Below are 18,501 nucleotides of genomic sequence, written 5' to 3' on the forward strand. Positions count from 1 at the left end.
GCCGTCTGCTGGCAGACGGCAAAGAGGTGGGCCGTTAAGTTTTCCCAAACGGGCGGGGGGTGGGGGCCACCTCTCTCTTTGCCGTCTGCCAGCTGACGGCAAAGATTCTTTGCCGTCTGCTGGCGGACGGCAAAGATCAGGCGGACGGCAAAGAGCTTCTTTGCCGTCAGCCTGATCTTTGCCTTCTGCTTTTTGGTAGCTGATGGCAAAGAGCTTCTTTGCCGTCAGCTAGCAGACGGCAAAGAGCTGGCAGATGGCAAATTAGCTGATTCCAGTAGTGAATCAGTAAAAGTGTGATGATCATCATTATTAGAGCATTGCCCAAAAAAAGGCCAAAAAAAGAGAAAGGCCAAATAAAAAAATAAAAAATAAAGGGGCAATGCTACTATCTCTTTTTCTGCACTTGTGCTTCAAAGTAGCACCTTGTTCTTCATGTAGTGAGTATAATATATTGTGCTTCAAAGTAGCACCATGTTTTCATTTAGAGAGTCTCATAGGTTGTCACTTTCATATACTAGTGGGAATTTTTCATTGTAGAACTTGGCTTGTATATTCCTACGATGGGCTTCTTCAAATGCCCTAGGTCTTCCTGAGAAAGAAAGTTGGATGCACACCCACTAGTTTTCTTTTGCTGAGCTTTCATTTATAGCTCTAGTGCATCCGTTGCATGGCAATCCCTACTCCTCATGTTGACATCAATTGATGGGCATTCCCATAGCCCATTGTTATCCTCGTCAATGTGAGACTTTCTCCTTTTTGTCTTCTCCACACAATCCCCAACCATTATTCTATTCCACCCATAGTGCTATATCCATGGCTCACGCTCATGTATTGCGTGAAGGTTGAAAAAGTTTGAGATTATTTAAGTACGAAACAATTGCTTGGCTTGTCATCGGGGGTATAGAAGTTGGGAACATCTTTGTGTGATGAAAATAAAGCATAGCCTAACTATATGATTTTGTAGGGATGAACTTTCTTTAGCCATGTTATTTTGAGAAGACATGATTGCTTTTATTAGTATGCTTGAAGTATTACTACTTCTTTTGTCAATATGAAGTTTTATTTTGAATCACTTGGATCTGAACGTTCATGCCACAATAAAGAGAAATTACATTGAGAATTATGCTAGGTAGCATTCCACATCAAAAATTCTGTTTTTATCATTTACCTACTCAAGAACGAGCTGGAATAAGCTTGGGGATGCTTGATACGTCTCCAATGTATCTATAATTTTCGATTGTTGCATGCAATTATATTACCTGTTTTGGATGTCTATGGGCTTTATTTTACACATCCATATCATTTTTGGGACTAACGTACTAACCGGAGGCCCGACCCGTATTGCTGTTTTTTTGCCTATTTCGGTATTTCGAAGAAAAGGAATATCAAAAGGAGTCCAAACGGAATGAAACCTTTGGGAGCGTGATTTTTGGAACGAACGTGATCCAGAGGACTTGGAGTGCAAGCCAAGAAGCAGCCGAGGCGACCACGAGATAGGAGGGCGCGCCCACCCCTCCTGGGCGCGCCCCCTGTCTGGTGGGCCCCTCGGGCGGCCACCAACGTAGTTCTTCCTCCTATATAAGCCTACATACCCTGAAAACATCTAGAGAGCCACCAAAGAAATATTTCCACCACCGTAACCTTCTGTATCCGTGAGATCCCATCTTGGAGCCGTCGCCGGCGTTCTGCCGGAGGGGGAATCCACCATGGAGGGCTTATACATCAACACCATAGCCCCTCCAATGAGTTGTGAGTAGTTGCCACAGACCTTCGGGTCCATAGTTATTAGCTAGATGGCTTCTTCTCTCTTTTTGGATCTCAATACAATGTTCTCCCCCTCTCTTGTGGAGATCTATTCGATGTAATCTCTTTTTGCGGTGTGTTTGTCGAGATCCGATCAATTGTGGGTTTATGATCAAGTTTATCTATGAATAATATTTGAATATTCTCTGAATTCTTTGATGTATGATTGAGTTATCTTTGCAAGTCTCTTCGAATTATCGATTTGGTTTGGCCTACTAGATTGATCTTTCTTGCCATGGGAGAAGTGCTTAGCTTTGGGTTCAATCTTGTGGTGTCCTTACCCAGTGACAGAAAGGGTTGCAAGGCACGTACTGTATTGTTTCTATCGAGGATAAAAAGATGGGGTTTATATCATATTGCTTGAGTTTATCCCTCTACATCTTGTCATCTTACTTAATGCGTTACTCTGTTCTTATGAACTTAATACTCTAGATGCATGTTGGGCGGTTGATGTGTGGAGTAATAGTAGTAGATGCAGACAGGAGTCGGTCTACTTGTCACGGACGTGATGCCTATATACATGATCATGCCTAGATAATCTCATAATTATTCGATTTTCTATCAATTGCTCGACAGTAATTTGTTCACCCACCGTAATACTTATGCTATCTTGAGAGAAGCCTCTAGTGAAACCTATGGCCCCCTGGTCTATATTTTATCATATAAGTTTCCAATCTACTTTTATTTGCATCTTTATTTTCTGCATCTATATTATAAAATACCAAAAATATATTTATCTTATCATTTTATCTCTATCAGATCTCACTTGTGCAAGTGGCCGTGAAGGGATTGACAACCCCTTTATCGTGTTGGTTGTGAGTTCTTTGTTTGTTTGTGTAGGTTTGTGGGACTTGTGAGGAGCCTCCTACTGGATTGATACCTTGGTTCTCAAAAACTGAGGGAAATACTTCTGCTAGTGTGCTGCATCACCGTTTCCTCTTCAAGGAAAACCAACGCAAGCTCAAGATGTAGCATCTATGCACAAGTCAAGACATACCAAGTACCCATCAAAACCCTTATCCCTCGCATTACATTATTTGCCATTTGCCTCTCGTTTTCCTCTCCCCCACTTCACCATTGCCGTTTTAGTCGTTCTCTCTTTCCCGTTCACCTCTTTTTTGCTTGCTTCTTGTGCTGCTTGCTGCTACTATGTCTGAAACTGGGGAGGTCACCGTTGATAAGGACAATAATAATAACATGGGAAACTTTGATGATTTTGATGATCCTATTGAAGAACCCACTATCTTGCATACTAATGTTTTTTTGAATCGGTAGTGATAATAATATCGGAAAAGGGGTTATTCAAGATTTCTTTACTTGTGCCGGTGCTTTACCGCTATGGGTGGATCTATTCTTCATAGAACTAGTAGTCTTGCAGATGTTATATCCTTGCTTATAGTTGAACTTGAAAGGCAGTTTATTCATATGCATCCTTGCATACAGAGAATTTTCCTAGAATTTTCCAATATTGAGCATTCTTCTGTTAAGCGTGCAGCTACTATCTTTTTGGCACATGAGTTCAGATTTATAATGAAAGAAGCCAAAGAAATTTTTGCGCACTATAGGGTGGCTGCTAGTTGTCCTCCCATAGAGGCAATTCTTTTTTAATCAAGAAGACATAATGCGTTTACGATCTTTAGATCATGTTGCTTACAATGAAAACCTTAGAAAAAAGGTTCCTACATGTCGTGGAATTGTCACGTCAGATGTCCTAGCGTAAGGACTTAGTCATGGAGCCATCGCGACTAGGAAGCTTAAAAGGGTTAAACGGGACAAATGATACGAGGTTTATACTGGTTTGGCCCCTTACGGTGAAGGTAAAAGCCTACGATCCATTTTGAGTGGGATTGCGTATGTCTCGATAACTAGGGAGCGAATTCGCTTGACCTAGTTCTCGATCTGATGTTACTCGCCCTGAACCGCCGCCGGGTCGTCCCTTTATATATAGAGGTTGACACCCAGCGGCTCACACAGTCCCGGCCGGCTCATAAACAGTGTCCGGCTCGGTCTCTCTCTATTTCCGCCTTACAATAAAAGTTACATACATATGGCAGTTTATCTCTACGGGCCTTAAGTCGCCTCTAGGCCTCGGGCCTTTAACTGAACCACGATCTTCAAGTGTCTTCAGTGGGCTTCGTCATAGGTGTCACCCGGCCCCTCTTGGGTGGGTCATACCTAATAGTTATATCCCCAACATTAGGCCCCAGATTGATTTGAACTGGTTCATGTCAATATTCAACACTTGGAAAAATCTTTTGCTTCCTCTTTATGCGAGAATCTATAACCCGTCGTGACGTCATCCTCCAGATTTAGGATAACCCGCCATGACGTCATCTGCCATTAATTTATGCTTTGTCCAATATACCTCAACGGGTCCTTATCTTAATGACCATCCCAAGAATCGAGGCGTCTCCGTAATTGGATAATTTTTTTCAATCTCCTTGTTTTTCGCGCCTACTTATTAGTCTTTCCTTATAAATAGACTCGACCAGGTCTTCCTCATTCTCTCCTTTCCTTCATCTTCTTCCTCCCGCAATCCTACTACCACTCAAGCTCCGCCGCCGCCACAGAGCACTTCGTCTTCCTCGACCTCGGCCGATGCATCAACCTGAGTCGATCCAGAGAACGGCGGCGCCCCTCCGTAGTAGATCTGCAACTATAAGTCTTTGTCTTTCCACACCCTAGATTCACATTAGAGGGTTTGTGAGTTCCTCTGTGTTCTTTGGTGCTCATCATGGTTTCTTTGTAGCTTCTTTACTACAGCCTCTTTTGATAAAAAAAAGGAGCATATAACTCATGTGGTAGCTGTTTCGCGTCCATTTTTTATGCTAGTAGATCCCCTTTTCTCTGAAAAGAGGCCTCATTAGGATGTATGAACTCACCTGTACTAACTTTTAGGTCTAGAATATTTCCTTTTCTTGAACATCATTTGATCCGAAATAATTGTCACAGCGTGTGAAACTTGTTTGTGCAACACTTAGTCAAAAAACTACACTTTGTTAGATCCACCTAGTCATGGCGACTCTTATTTAAGGCTTAAAAAGGTAATGCTCAATTGACCATTTTGACCGCCCATGGAGATTTAAATAACTTAACTGCTTTATGATGCTAATGGCGGCTTTAAACATTCTGAATAGTTAGCCATATACCATTAGGCCCCTTATAAGCCGCCATCTTGAATATGTACTGTAATGTTTCTCTTCGGCTTAAATTTGAACCGAAAATTTTGACCCTTTCTTAGGCCTCCATCACAATGCCGCCTAAGACAACCACCTCATGCAACTGGGTCCAGTATATTATCACTGAGAAGACCTTTGAAGACTTTGTGGAAGTCGGCTATCTACCACAAAGGGATGTCATGTCATACCGTGCTCCTGACCCAGCAGAAGAGAGACCTCAACCCAAGGAAGGGGAAGTAATTGTCTTTACGGATCATATGAACCGGGGTTTCTCACCACCCAGCTCAAAGTTCTTTAGGGACGTCTTGCACTTCTTTGATCTCCATCCTCAAGACATCGGACCCAATTCCGTGTCTAATATTTGCAATTTTCAAGTATTCAGCGAGGTATATCTTGGAGAAGAACCTAACTTGCTACTCTTTAGAGAGTTATTCTACTTGAACCGCCAAAATGAATGTGCCAACGGACAAACTTTGGAACTATTGGCGGTGTCTCAATCCAGCGTCGGAGAGATGTTATTTTTCCCTATGCCAATCCACCAAGTTATCCCAAAGACTGGAATCAAACATGGTTCTATTGCCAAGACACTTCGCTGGCTGATGAGAATCCTTTGCCCGGTTTTTGTGCTCTGTGTCTTGATTCCAATCATCCACTTCCTGATAAGATAACAGCCGCCAAACGCAAGATGCTCGCCCCAACCCTGGTTAAATCAAGGCTCTTCTGGGGAATGGGCTAAATGGCATTGACATAGTCTGGGTTTGGCTCGCCTGGCGGATCATTCCATTAAGCCGCTGCCCCGGTCTAATGTGCACTTATTCGGGAAAGAATGATGACCCTCTGCGACACAGTTCTGACGATTTTCTTGACCATGTCATTAATGACATGACAAAGTCTCTCCTGAATGAAAGCCTAGCATACTGCGGTAAGGTGGGCTTAAGCCCCTTCTTCGAAGCCAATCCGGCTCCAGCGGTAAGTCGCCGAGCTGAATAGATCATCTTTAACTTTGAAGATTTATCTGTACTCAAACCTTTGCTGACTTTCATAGGCTGATGAAAAATTCTGGAAAGCAAAATATGACCATGAGGCCACAAAAAGTGCCAGGAAGGCCAAGAGAGCCGCTAGGAGAGCCGCCGTGAAGAAAAGAGGAAAGAAACCAGTGCTTCTAAGCTACTTCAACTAGAGGACTCTTCCGAGTCGGAGGTAGCCCTTGACTCTCTCGGCTCATTTTTAATCACCTTATGGATACTGATTATGATTAGGATGATACGGGCACCGGGTCACGGGGTGGATGAAGAGGTAACTATTATTTCCTCTGCTCAGACCCTTTGCCGCGCCAAAAAACCCGCCAAGTAACCCGGAAAGTAAGATTTTCACATCCCTTAGCTTGTCAATATCCTCAATTTCTTTTGAAGTGACAGATTCATGAGAGCCGGAGGCAGACCCGAACCACCAAAGACGCGGGGCTCTCCTCCGGTCTACCCAATACACCAAGAAAACGTCGGAATGAGGTCATCTTCGTCTTAGATTCCTCTTATCCTTTGGCGGGTCTCACCCGTCAACCACTGAACCCTTCTGACTCGAATTATCAGGAAACATCTCCTTCCTCCGGCGACTCAATTCAATCCAACCTGCCTGCTTTCAAGACCGCTCCAGGGTAATGATGACTTACCTATCTTGTACTTTGAATGCTTATACTTATACTGACCTTTTAGTCTTATGCAGCGGCAAAGCAAAATTTAGCAAGAAGGCAAAGAAGGACAAGCCGGCCGACGAGCCAACCCTCAAAGAACCGGAACTTCAGATGGCCACACCTGAAGCCGCCGTTGCTAAGCCACCGCCTGAACCGTTGCATGAGCCACCAACATCAACCACTGACCCGCTTGCTGATCAAGCCACTGATGGCTCTGAAAATCCTGATGTTTCTAGCCCAGTCAGAACAAATGACCCTCAAGACGCTGATGTTGAAATTACCAAGACCAGCTATATTGAGCCGGGAAGGCCTACTGTGCTCGCCAAGTTCTCTTGCAAAGAAGAACTCCTGGAACACCGTAAGGTCAGATTTAACCTTACTGATTACTCTCACATGAGTGTTGGAGAAGTTTTGTCTGGCTATCTCAGCCAATTGCACAGTAGCCGTGACATCGAAATCGACATGGTGAAGCAGATGCACCATAAATTTGAGGTATAGTCTCCTCTTTTCCCTGAATCACCCTTATTATGCCAGCCCCCAAGTCTATTGCTTATGATGAATATGTTGTAGACTTTAGAACAAACATATAATCCTTAGTAATATCCTTTAGTCAAACCTGCAAAATCCGGCTTAATCCGTAGCCCCCAAGGGCCAGTTTAATCAAAATGAATGAGCCTGTCCTTCACATGTTTGTGTAGAATACATTACTTGTATAATTTGAACTGCAATATGCATTAGCCCCCAAGTGCCAAGTAGTGTTGCTTGCAAAGTGCTTGGGACTTTAATTTTGTGAACCGACAATCTCATGAACCGCCACTGTAGATAGACTTCTGCGGTAGACATTAGCCCCCAAGTGTAAAGTAGTTTTGCTTGCAAAGTGCTTGGGACTTAAACATGAGATGCTGATTTTGACCCAGTAATTGCGCAGGTTGCCACCACTCAACTGCAAACTGAAGTGTCCGACTTGAAGAACCACCTAGAGGCGCAAGAAACCGAAACCCAAAAAGCCAACTCCAAATTTGAATTCAATGTATCTGAATAGGAGAAATTGAAGGCTGATTTTGAGGTGGAGAAAAAGGCTTGGGCTGACGAAAAGAATGCCTTAACCCGACGAGTTGACAAGGCAGAGGCGGCTCTTGAAGAGGTGACCAATGAATTGTTGGGTAATGTAGTAATTTCAAAAATTTCCTACGCACACGCAAGATCATGGTGATGCATAGCAACGAGTGGGGAGAGTGTGTCCACGTACCCTCGTAGACCGAAAGCGGAAGCATTAGAACAACGCGGTTGATGTAGTCGTACGTCTTCACAATCCGACCAATCCAAGTACCGAACGTACGACACCTCCGAGTTCAGCACATGTTCAGCTCGATGACGTCCCTCGAACTCTGATCCAGCCGAGATTTGAGGGAGAGTTTCATCAGCATGATGGCGTGGTGTCGGTGATGATGTTGCTACCGACGCAGGGCTTCGCCTAAGCACCGCTACAGTAGGATCGAGGTGGAATATGGTGGAGGGGGGCATCGCACACGGCTAAGAGATCAAGAGATCAATTTATTTTGTCTCTAAGGGGTGCCCCTCTCCCCGTATATAATGGAGTGAAGGAGGGGGCGGGCCGGCCCTCTCTATGGCGCGCCCTAGGGGAGTCCTACTCCCACCAGGAGTAGGATTCCCCTTTTCTTAGTAGAACTAGGAGCCCTTCCAAGTAGTAGGAGTAGGAGAGAAGAAAAGGGAAAAGAGAAGAGAAGGAAGGAGGGGGAGCCGCCCCTCCCCCTAGTCCAACTCGGACTAGGCCTTGGGGGGAGGGGGCGTGCCGCCTCCCCTCTCTCTTTCCCCTAAAGCCCAATAAGGCCCATCTACTCCCCAGCGAATTCCCGTAACTCTCTGGTACTCCGAAAAAATACCCGAATCATTTGGAACCTTTACAATGTCCGAATATAGTTGTCCAATATATCGATCTTTACATCTAGACCATTTCGAGACTCCTCGTCATGTCCCCGATCTCATCCGGGACTCCAACTACCTTTGGTACATCAAAAAACATAAACTCATAATACTGATCGTCGCCGAACTTTAAGCGTGCGGACCCTACGGGTTTGAGAAGTATGTACGCATGACTGAGACACGGCTCCGGTCAATAACCAATAGCGGAACCTGGATGCTCATATTGGCTCCCACATATTCTATGAAGATCTTTATCGGTCAAACCGCATAACAACATACTTTGTCCCCTTTGTAATCGGTATGTTACTTGCCCGAGATTCGATCGTTGGCATCTCAATACCTAGTTCAATATCGTTATCGGCAAGTCTCTTTACTTGTTCTGTAATGCATCATCCTGCAACTAACTCATAGTCACATTGCTTGCAAGGCTTATAGTGATGTGCATTATGGAGAGGGCCCAGAGATACCTCTCCAACAATCGGAGTGACAAATCCTAATCTCAAAACACGCCAACTCAATAAGTACCTCCGGAGACACCTGTAGAGCACCTTTATAATAACTCAGTTACGTTGTGACGTTTGGTAGCACACAAAGTGTTCCTCCGGTAAACAGGAGTTGCATAATCCCATAGTCATAGGAACATGTATAAGTCATGAAGAAAGCTATAGCAACATACTAAACGATCAAGTGCTAAGCGGACGGAATGGGTCAAGTCAATCACATCATTCTCCTAATGATGTGATCCCGTTAATCAAATGACAACTCATGTCTATGGCTAGGAAACTTAACCATCTTTGATTCAACGAGCTAGTCAAGTAGAGGCATACTAGTGACACTCTGTTTGTCTATGTATTCACACATGTACTAAGTTTCCGGTTAATACAATTCTAGCGTGAATAATAAACATTTATCATGAAATAAGGAAATAAATAATAACTTTATTATTGCCTCTAGGGCATATTTCCTTCAGTCTCCCACTTGCACTAGAGTCAATAATCTAGTTCACATCACCATGTGATTTAACACAAATAATCACATCTGTATGTGATTAACACCCATAGCTCACATCGTCATGTGACCAACACCCAAAGGGTTTACTAGAGTCAATAATCTAGTTCACATCGCTATGTGATTAACACCCAAAGAGTTTTGCTCGTGTGAGAAGTTTAGTCAACGGGTCTGTCAAATTCAGAGCCGTATGTATTTTGCAAATATTGTATGTCTACAATGCTCTGCATGGAGCTACTCTAGCTAATTGCTCCCACTTTCAATATGTATCCATATTGAGATTTAGATTCATCTAGATCAGTGTAAAAGCTTGCCTCGACGTAACTCTTTACGACGAGCTCTTTTATCACTTCCATAATCGAGAAATATTTCCTTAGTCCTCACTAAGGATAATTTTGACCACTAACCATTGATCTACTCTTAGATCACTATTGTACCCCCTTGCCAAACTTATGACAAGGTACACAATAGGACTGGTACACAGCACAACCTACTTTATATAACCTATGACTGAGGCATAGGGAATTACTTTTCATTCTCTTTCTATTCTCTGCCATAGTCGGGTTTTGAGTCTTACTCAACTTCACACCTTGCAACACAGGCAAGAACTCCTTTTTGACTATTCTATTTTGAACTACTTCAAAATATTATCAATGTATGTACTCATTGAAAAATATTATCAAGCGTCTGGATCTATATCTATAGATCTTGATGCTCAATGTGTAAGCAACTTCACCGAGGTCTTTCTTTGAAAAACTCCTTTCAAACACTCCTTTATGCTTTCCAGAAAATTCTACATCATTTCCAATCAACAATATGTCATTCATATATACTTATCAAAAAGGTTGTAGTGCTCCCACTCACTTTCTTGTAAATACAGGTGAGGGAGTTCCGGACTAGGGGGTGTCCGGATAGCCAAACTATCATCATCGGCCGGACTCCAAGACTATGAAGATACGAGATTGAAGACTTCGTCCCGTGTCCGGGTGGGACTTTACTTGGCGTGGAAGGCAAGCTTGGCGATCCGGATATGTAGATCTCCTACCATTGTAACCGACTCTGTGTAACCCTAGCCCTCTCCGGTGTCTATATAAACCGGATGGCTTTAGTCTGTAGGACGAACAACAATCATACCATAGGCTAGCTTCTAGGGTTTAGCCTCCTTGATCTCGTGGTAGATCTACTCTTGTAACCCACATCATCAATATTAATCAAGCAGGACGTAGGGTTTTACCTCCATCAAGAGGGCCCGAACCTGGGTAAAAACATCGTGTCCCTCGACTCCTGTTACCATCCGCCTAGACGCACAGATCGGGACCCCCTACCCGAGATCCGCCGGTTTTGACACCGACAACAGGCCTTTCCAAAAGTCTATATAAAACCATATGCTTTGATCAACTCATCAAAGGGTATATTCCAACTCCGAGATGCTTGCACCAATCCATTGATGGATCGTTGGAGCTTGCACATTTTGTTCGCACCTTTAGGATTGACAAAACCTTTTTGGTTGCATCATATACAACTCTTCTTCCAGAAATCTATTCAGGAATGCAATTTTGACATCCATTTGCCAGATTTCCTAAAATGTGGCAATTGATAACATGATTCAGACAGACTTAAGCATCGATATGAGTGAGAAAATCTCATCGTGTTCAACACCTTGAACTTGTCAAAAAACTTTTTGCGACAAGTCGAGCTTTGTAGATAGTAACACTACTATCAGCGTCTGTCTTCCTCTTGAAGATCCATTTATACAATATGGCTTACCGATCATCGGGCAACTCCACCAAAGTCCACACTTTGTTCTCATACATGGATCCTATCTCAGATTTCATGGCCTTCAAGCCATTTCGCGGAATCTGGGCTCATCATCGCTTCCTCATAGTTCATAGGTTCACGATGGTCAAGTAACATGACCTCCGGAATAGGATTATCATACCATTCTGGTGTGGATCTTACTCTGGTTGATCTACGATGTTCGGTAGTAACTTGATCTGAAGTTTCATGATCAATATCATTAGCTTCCTCACTAATTGGTTTAGACGTCACAGGAACCAGTTTCTGTGATGAACTACTTTCCAATAAGGGAGCAAGTACAATTACCTCATCAAGTTCTACTTTCCTCCCACTCACTTCTTTCGAGAGAAACTCCTTCTCTAGAAAGGATCCATTCTTTAGCAACAAATGTTTTGCCTTCAGATCTGTAATAGAAGGTGTACCCAATAGTTTCCTTTGGGTATTCTATGAAGACGCACTTCTTCGATTTCAGTTCGAGCTTATTAGATTGAAACTTTTTCACATAAGAATCGCAGTCCCAAACTTTAAGAAATGACAACTTTGGTTTCTTGCCAAACCACAGTTCATAAAGCGTCGTCTCAACGGATTTTGATGGTGCTCTATTTAAAGTGAATGCAGCTGTCTCTAATGCATAACCCCAAAACGATATTGGTAAATCGGTAAGATACATCATAGATAACACCATATCCAATGAAGTGCGGTTACGACATTCGGACACACCATTACGCTGTGGTGTTCTGTGTGGCGTGAGTTGTGCCACTATTCCACATTGATTTTAAATGAAGGCCAAACTCGAAACTCAAATATTCTCCTATACGATCAGATTGTAGAAACTTTACTTTCTTGTTACGATGATTCTCCACTTCACTCTGAAATTCTTTGAACTTTTCAAATGTTTCATACTTTTGCTTCATTAAGTAGATATACTCATATTTGCTCAAATCATCTGTGAAGGTCAGAAAATAATGACACCGCCACGATCATCAACACTCATTGGACCGCATACATCGGTATGTATTATTTCCAACAAGTTAGTAGCTCGTCCCATTGTTCCGGACAACGGAGTTTTAGTCATCTTGCCCAAAAGGCACGGTCTGCAAGCATCAAATGATTCATAACCAAGTGATTCCAAAAATCCATCTTTATGGAGTTTCTTCATGCGCTTTACACGATATGACCCAAATGGCAGTGCCACAAATAAGTTGCACTATCATTATCAACTTTGCATCTTTTTGCATCAATATTATAAATATGTGTGTCACCACGCTCGAGATCCAACAAACTATTTTCATTGGGTGTATGACCATCGAAGGTTTTATTCATGTAAACAGAACAATAATTATTCTCTGAATTTAAATGAATAACCGTATTGCAATAAACATGATCAAATCATATTCATGCTCAACGCAAATGCCAAATAACATTTATTTAGGTTTAACACTAATCCCGAAAGTATAGGGAGTGTGCGATGATGATCATATCAATCTTGGAACCACTTCCAACACACATCGTCACTTCTCCCTCGATTAGTCTCTGTTTATTCTATAACTCCTGTTTTGAGTTACTAATAATTAGCAACCGAACAAGTATCAAATACCCTGGGACTACTATAAACACTAGTAAGGTACACATCAATAATCTGTATATCAAATATACTCTTGTTCACTTTGCCACCCTTCTTATCCACCAAATATTCTGGGCATTTCTGCTTCCAGTGACCATTTCCTTTTGAAGTAAAAGCACTCAGTTTCAGGCTTTGGTCCAGCTTTGGGCTTCATCACGGGATTAACAACTTGCTTGCCATTCTACTTGAAGTTCCATTTCTTTTCCTTTGCCCTTTTCTTCAAACTAGTGATCTTGTTTAATCATCAACACTTGATCCTTTTTCTTGATTCCCACCTTCATTGATTTCAGCATCACGAAGAGCTCGGGAATCGTTTTCGTCATCGCTTGCATACTATAGTTGATTATGAAGTTCCAGTAACTTGGTGATGGTGACTAGAAAACTCTGTCAATCACTATCTTATCTGGAAGATTAACTCCCACTTGATTCAAGCGATTGTAGTACTCAGACAATCTAAGCACTTGCTCACTAGTTGGGCAATTCTCCTCCATCTTTTAGGCGAAATATTTGTCAGAGGTCTCATACCTGTTGACACGGGCATGAGTCTGAAATACCAATTTCATCTCATGGAACATCTCATTTGTTCCGCGACGTTTCAAAAATGTTTTTGTAGTCCTGGTTCTAAGCCATAAAGCATGGTGCACAAAACTATCAAGTAGTCATCATATTGAGCTAGCCAAACGTTCATAATGTCTGCATCTGCTCCTGCAATAGGTCTCTCACCTGGCGGTGCATCAAGGACATAATTCTTCTGCGCAGCACTGAGGATAAACCTCAGATCATGGACCAAGTCCACATAATTGCTACTAATATCTTTCAACATAGTTTTTCTCTAGGAACATATAAAAAACATAGGGAAGCTATAACACGAGCTATTGATCTACAACATAGTTTGCAAAATACTACCAAGACTAAGTTCATGATAAATTAAAGTTCAATTTAATCATATTACTTAAAAACTACCACTTAGATAGACATCCCTCTAATCATCTAAGTGATCACGTGATCCAAATCAACTAAACCATGTCCGATCATCACGTGAGATGGAGATGTTTTCAATGGTGAACATCATTATGTTGATCATATCTACTATATGATTCATGCTTGACCTTTCGGTCTCAGTGTTCCGAGGCCATAGCTGCATATGCTAGGCTCGTCAAGTTTAACCTGAGTATTCTACGTGTGCAAAACTGGCTTGCACCCATTGTAGATGAATGAAGAGCTTATCACACCCGATCATCACGTGGTGTCTCGGCACGACGAACTTTGTCAACGGTGCATACTCAGGGAGAACACTTTTATCTTGAAATTTAGTGAGAGATCATCTTATAATGCTACCATCAATCAAAGCAAATTAAGATGCATAAAGGATAAACAACACATGCAATCACTATAAGTGATATGATATGGCCATCATCATATTGTGCTTGTGATCTCCATCTCCGAAGCACCGTCATGATCACCATCGTCACCGGTGCGACACCTTGATCTCGATCGTAGCATCATTGTCGTCTTGCCAACTATTTCTTCTACGACTATCGCTACCGCTTAGTGATAAAGTAAAGCAATTACAGGGCGATTGCCTTGCATACAATAAAGGGACAACCATATGGCTCCTGCCAGTTGCCGATTACTCTGTTACAAAATATGATCATCAAATACAATAAAATTTACCATCATGTCTTGACCATATCACATCACAACATGCCCTGCAAAAACAAGTTAGACGTCCTCTACTTTGTTGTTGCAAGTTTTACGTGGCTGCTACGGGCTGAGCAAGAACCGTTCTTACCTACGCATCAAAACCACAACGATAGTTCGTCAAGTTAGTGCTGTTTTAACCTTCTCAAGGACCGGGCGTAGCCACACTCGGTTCAACTAAAGTTGGAGAAACTGACACCCGCCAGCCACCTATGTGCAAAGCACGTTGGTAGAACCAGTCTCGCGTAAGCATACGCGTAATATCGGTCCGGGCCGCTTCATCCAACAATACCGCCGAACCAAAGTATGACATGCTGGTAAGCAGTATGACTTGTATCGCCCACAACTCACTTGTGTTCTACTCGTGCATATAATATCTACGCATAAAACCTGGCTCTGATACCACTGTTGGGTAACGTAGTAATTTCAAAAAAATTCCTACGCACACGCAAGATCATGGTGACGCATAGCAACGAGCGGGGAGCACTACAAAAAAAAATACAATTCCGCGATGATACGTGTTTGTCACAGTAGGTCGCGTTTTTTGTCATGCATGTACATCCATGACAAATTTATGATAGAATCAAGATAGTCATACATGTGCTGTCGTAGAAGTGTTCCATGACATTACCAAAATTATCATCACGGAAGTGTCCACTTCCATGACGATAAATCGCGCGTCACAGAAGTGCTTTCATCAAGGGTGACCGACACGTGGCATCCACCGTAGCGGACCGCCGTTAAGCTACCGGGTCGGGTTTTGGATCCGATATCCCGTTAACAGCCCCGACCAATGGGAAATTTCCACGTGTAAAATTCTTATTGGCCGGACGAAACACATGTCAGCTTGTTAGTGGGTCAGATAGGCGCCTATGATACGTCGACACGTGCCACGGACCACCACTGGCCCATTTAGCTTACAAAGCCGGCCCGTTTGACTTGGTCAAAAGTTAACGGGCTGGCCCATGAAAAGCCTGTTAACGGTCTCTTCGCAAATAGCCCATTTTACGGCCCGTTAACTCACGGCCCATTAGGCACTAAAGGAAGTCGATCCAACAACGTCATGTGGGCTGTCGAATATAACACCAGCCCATTTCACTTTCGGCCCATCTATGGCCCACGACGTCTTTCTGCCCATATGATGCCTTCGTATCTTTCGGCCCTTTACAGGCCCATGGGACTCTAGACCATAATGAACAGTAATTTTCTTTGTACCCGTTAACAGCCCGTGATTTACATGGGCCATTTCCAGCCCGTGTTATCTTTCGGCCTATTGACGACCCATATGTTCTTGGGCTCCTTTTCGGCCCTCGATTACTTCCGGCCCGTTATTGGCCTGCTCCCCCAATGGGCCAAATTGGGCCCATGGCAAGAGTCGGCCCATTACTGGCATGTTCCACAAATGGGCCAAATTTGGCCCATGGCAAGAGTCGGCCCATTACTAGCCTGTTACCCTAATGGGCCAAATTCAGCCCATGGCAAGAGTCGGCCCGTTTCTGGCCAGCGCATCCTATATTCTGGCCCATTAACGACCCGTTATGCCTGTGACAGAATTAAGCTTTTGCAGTCCTACAGCCTGTTAACGCCCGATTACGGCCACCCATTTATCCGACGGCCCGAGGCCCACCGATTACAGGCCCATTTATCGACGGCCCGAGGCCCACCGATTACAGGCCCATTTATCGATGGCCAGTAGGAGACCCATGGATCCTACGGCCCGTATATGGCCCATGGGTAGTTGCGGCCACTAGCAAACCAGGGAAAAAGAAGACTAGGAAATAAATAAGGCCGAAACTAATGCTAGGCTATTAAGGCGATTGCACAGATTACATCCACTCGGCATCAAAGATCGCCACCAGTGCAAATATAGGGAACACCCTACATTATACAAAAATGGCTTGCTGTTTTCTTCAGTCGGTGGCTGCACGTTAAGAATAAATTTTGTATCACACCAAAACAAATTACAACGATATAACAAAAGGAAGGTTGTCATAAAACTTAACAGTCTAGCATATAAATGCACCACCAGAAGTTCAGAAGCTTGGTTCATTTGACCTGACTGTCATGTTTTCATGCTGTATTGTCCAATGGAGCACCATAACCCTCGCCTTCATTTCCCCTAGGGTCCTGAACAACATAGCAAATGTCTGATAGTCTGGTTTCAAAACCATGCATATCTTGACGACATTGAGCAATGTTTCTCCTTGTTTCACAAAGGGCCTCTGTTAGGGAATGGACTTGTGTCAGGAGCGCAGATACAACATTGCTTTGAGCTTGCATATCTTGATCATGAGGCAGTTTGGACGATATTGCCTTAACAACCAACCCAATATTACGTAGGAACGTGCTTTTGGCACTGTCATTGGACAAGTACTGACCCACTGCAGCAAGAGCTGATATTGCGGTTATAGTTGCCACGCCACCTTCAGAAGGTGGCGGTTCCACCATTTTTTCCATAGCTCGCTGAAAAGTTGAGGTTTTACATTAGTAGTACCAGAACAGAAGATATTAAGGAGGCAGCAAAACCAAACAAAATAGCTTTGGTCTATATACAGAACTTATTCTGGTGAACCCATGTAAAATATTAGTTGTATTTTATTGCAAAGTACATAACAAAACCAGGTTCCAAACATATGACCATGTACCATCGCTAATGTATTGTCTATTTCTTCACATTGTATTGAGGGCTAAGGATAAAGAGACAAAGTTTATAGTATGGTAAGCATAGTATGACATCATTCATATCACAAAACAACTGAGAACGGACAAACAGGCAATTGTAACGTTGTGTGGGCAAGTCTAGCAGGGAACTAGATTACGGGTCAAGATCAAAGGAACATCAATCCTCCCTTTTAAACCTTGTAAGGTGCAATGATACGCTAAGACAATTGTGTATAAAATTGAAAAGAGTAATAGACATTGGCTGCAAACCATGCAGTTCAAGGCACAAGTCAGAGTAAGTAGTAGTTAAAAGGCATGAGGATTAAGGACTTACAACAACGGCTTTGACCGGTGTAGTCATGCCCTTCTTCTTGCTGGTGTGACAGTCCTTGAAGATTTCCACAACATTTGGTTCAGGTACTTTTTGGTCCTTGCGGGCTTTCCTCTGCATTTCGAACAAGTCAATATAGATATGATAATATGGTACAACGAAAAGAGTGAAACAACAGATAATTACAAGAGCCTCGCAGTGTGCAATATAGCTACGAGATCCTGTCGTCTGTTGGAATTTCACTTTCGTACGGTTGGCCTTGTTCTTTGAACAATCCACCTACAAGAAGATAGATTTTTATGGCACATGCGTCAATAGGACTTCAACATGTGATCTGATCACATATATATAATGTACCTGATACTTCAGATCAGACCAATGTTTAACAAGGCCCCTCCAGTCTTCATCTGATATATTTTCCACTAGAGATGTTTGGGAAAGTTCACTGTTAGCCTTGCCTTCAAAATGAGTTTTCCTCAAGTTATACCGATACTGTCGCAGAGCAGACTTGAAAACATGGGTGCAAGCTTGTCTGGTTGCATCATCTTGGCTATCCAACTTGAACCTTGTCTGTTGAAAATTATGGGAGTCTCATTATCAGCAACCTAGAAAGTATGGGACAGAGCAAGACGATATTACTAGTTTCCATACATAACCATACTTACAGATAAATGGTCGAGGAAGGTGTTGAACTGGGTTTCGTCTTTGTCATTCCTGTACTGAATCCATGTTGGGAGGATACGTACACGATAGCTAACGGTAA

This window comes from Triticum dicoccoides, chromosome 7B, assembly GCF_002162155.2.
Source record: "Triticum dicoccoides isolate Atlit2015 ecotype Zavitan chromosome 7B, WEW_v2.0, whole genome shotgun sequence".
In the NCBI taxonomy this organism is placed as follows: Eukaryota; Viridiplantae; Streptophyta; class Magnoliopsida; order Poales; family Poaceae; genus Triticum; species Triticum dicoccoides.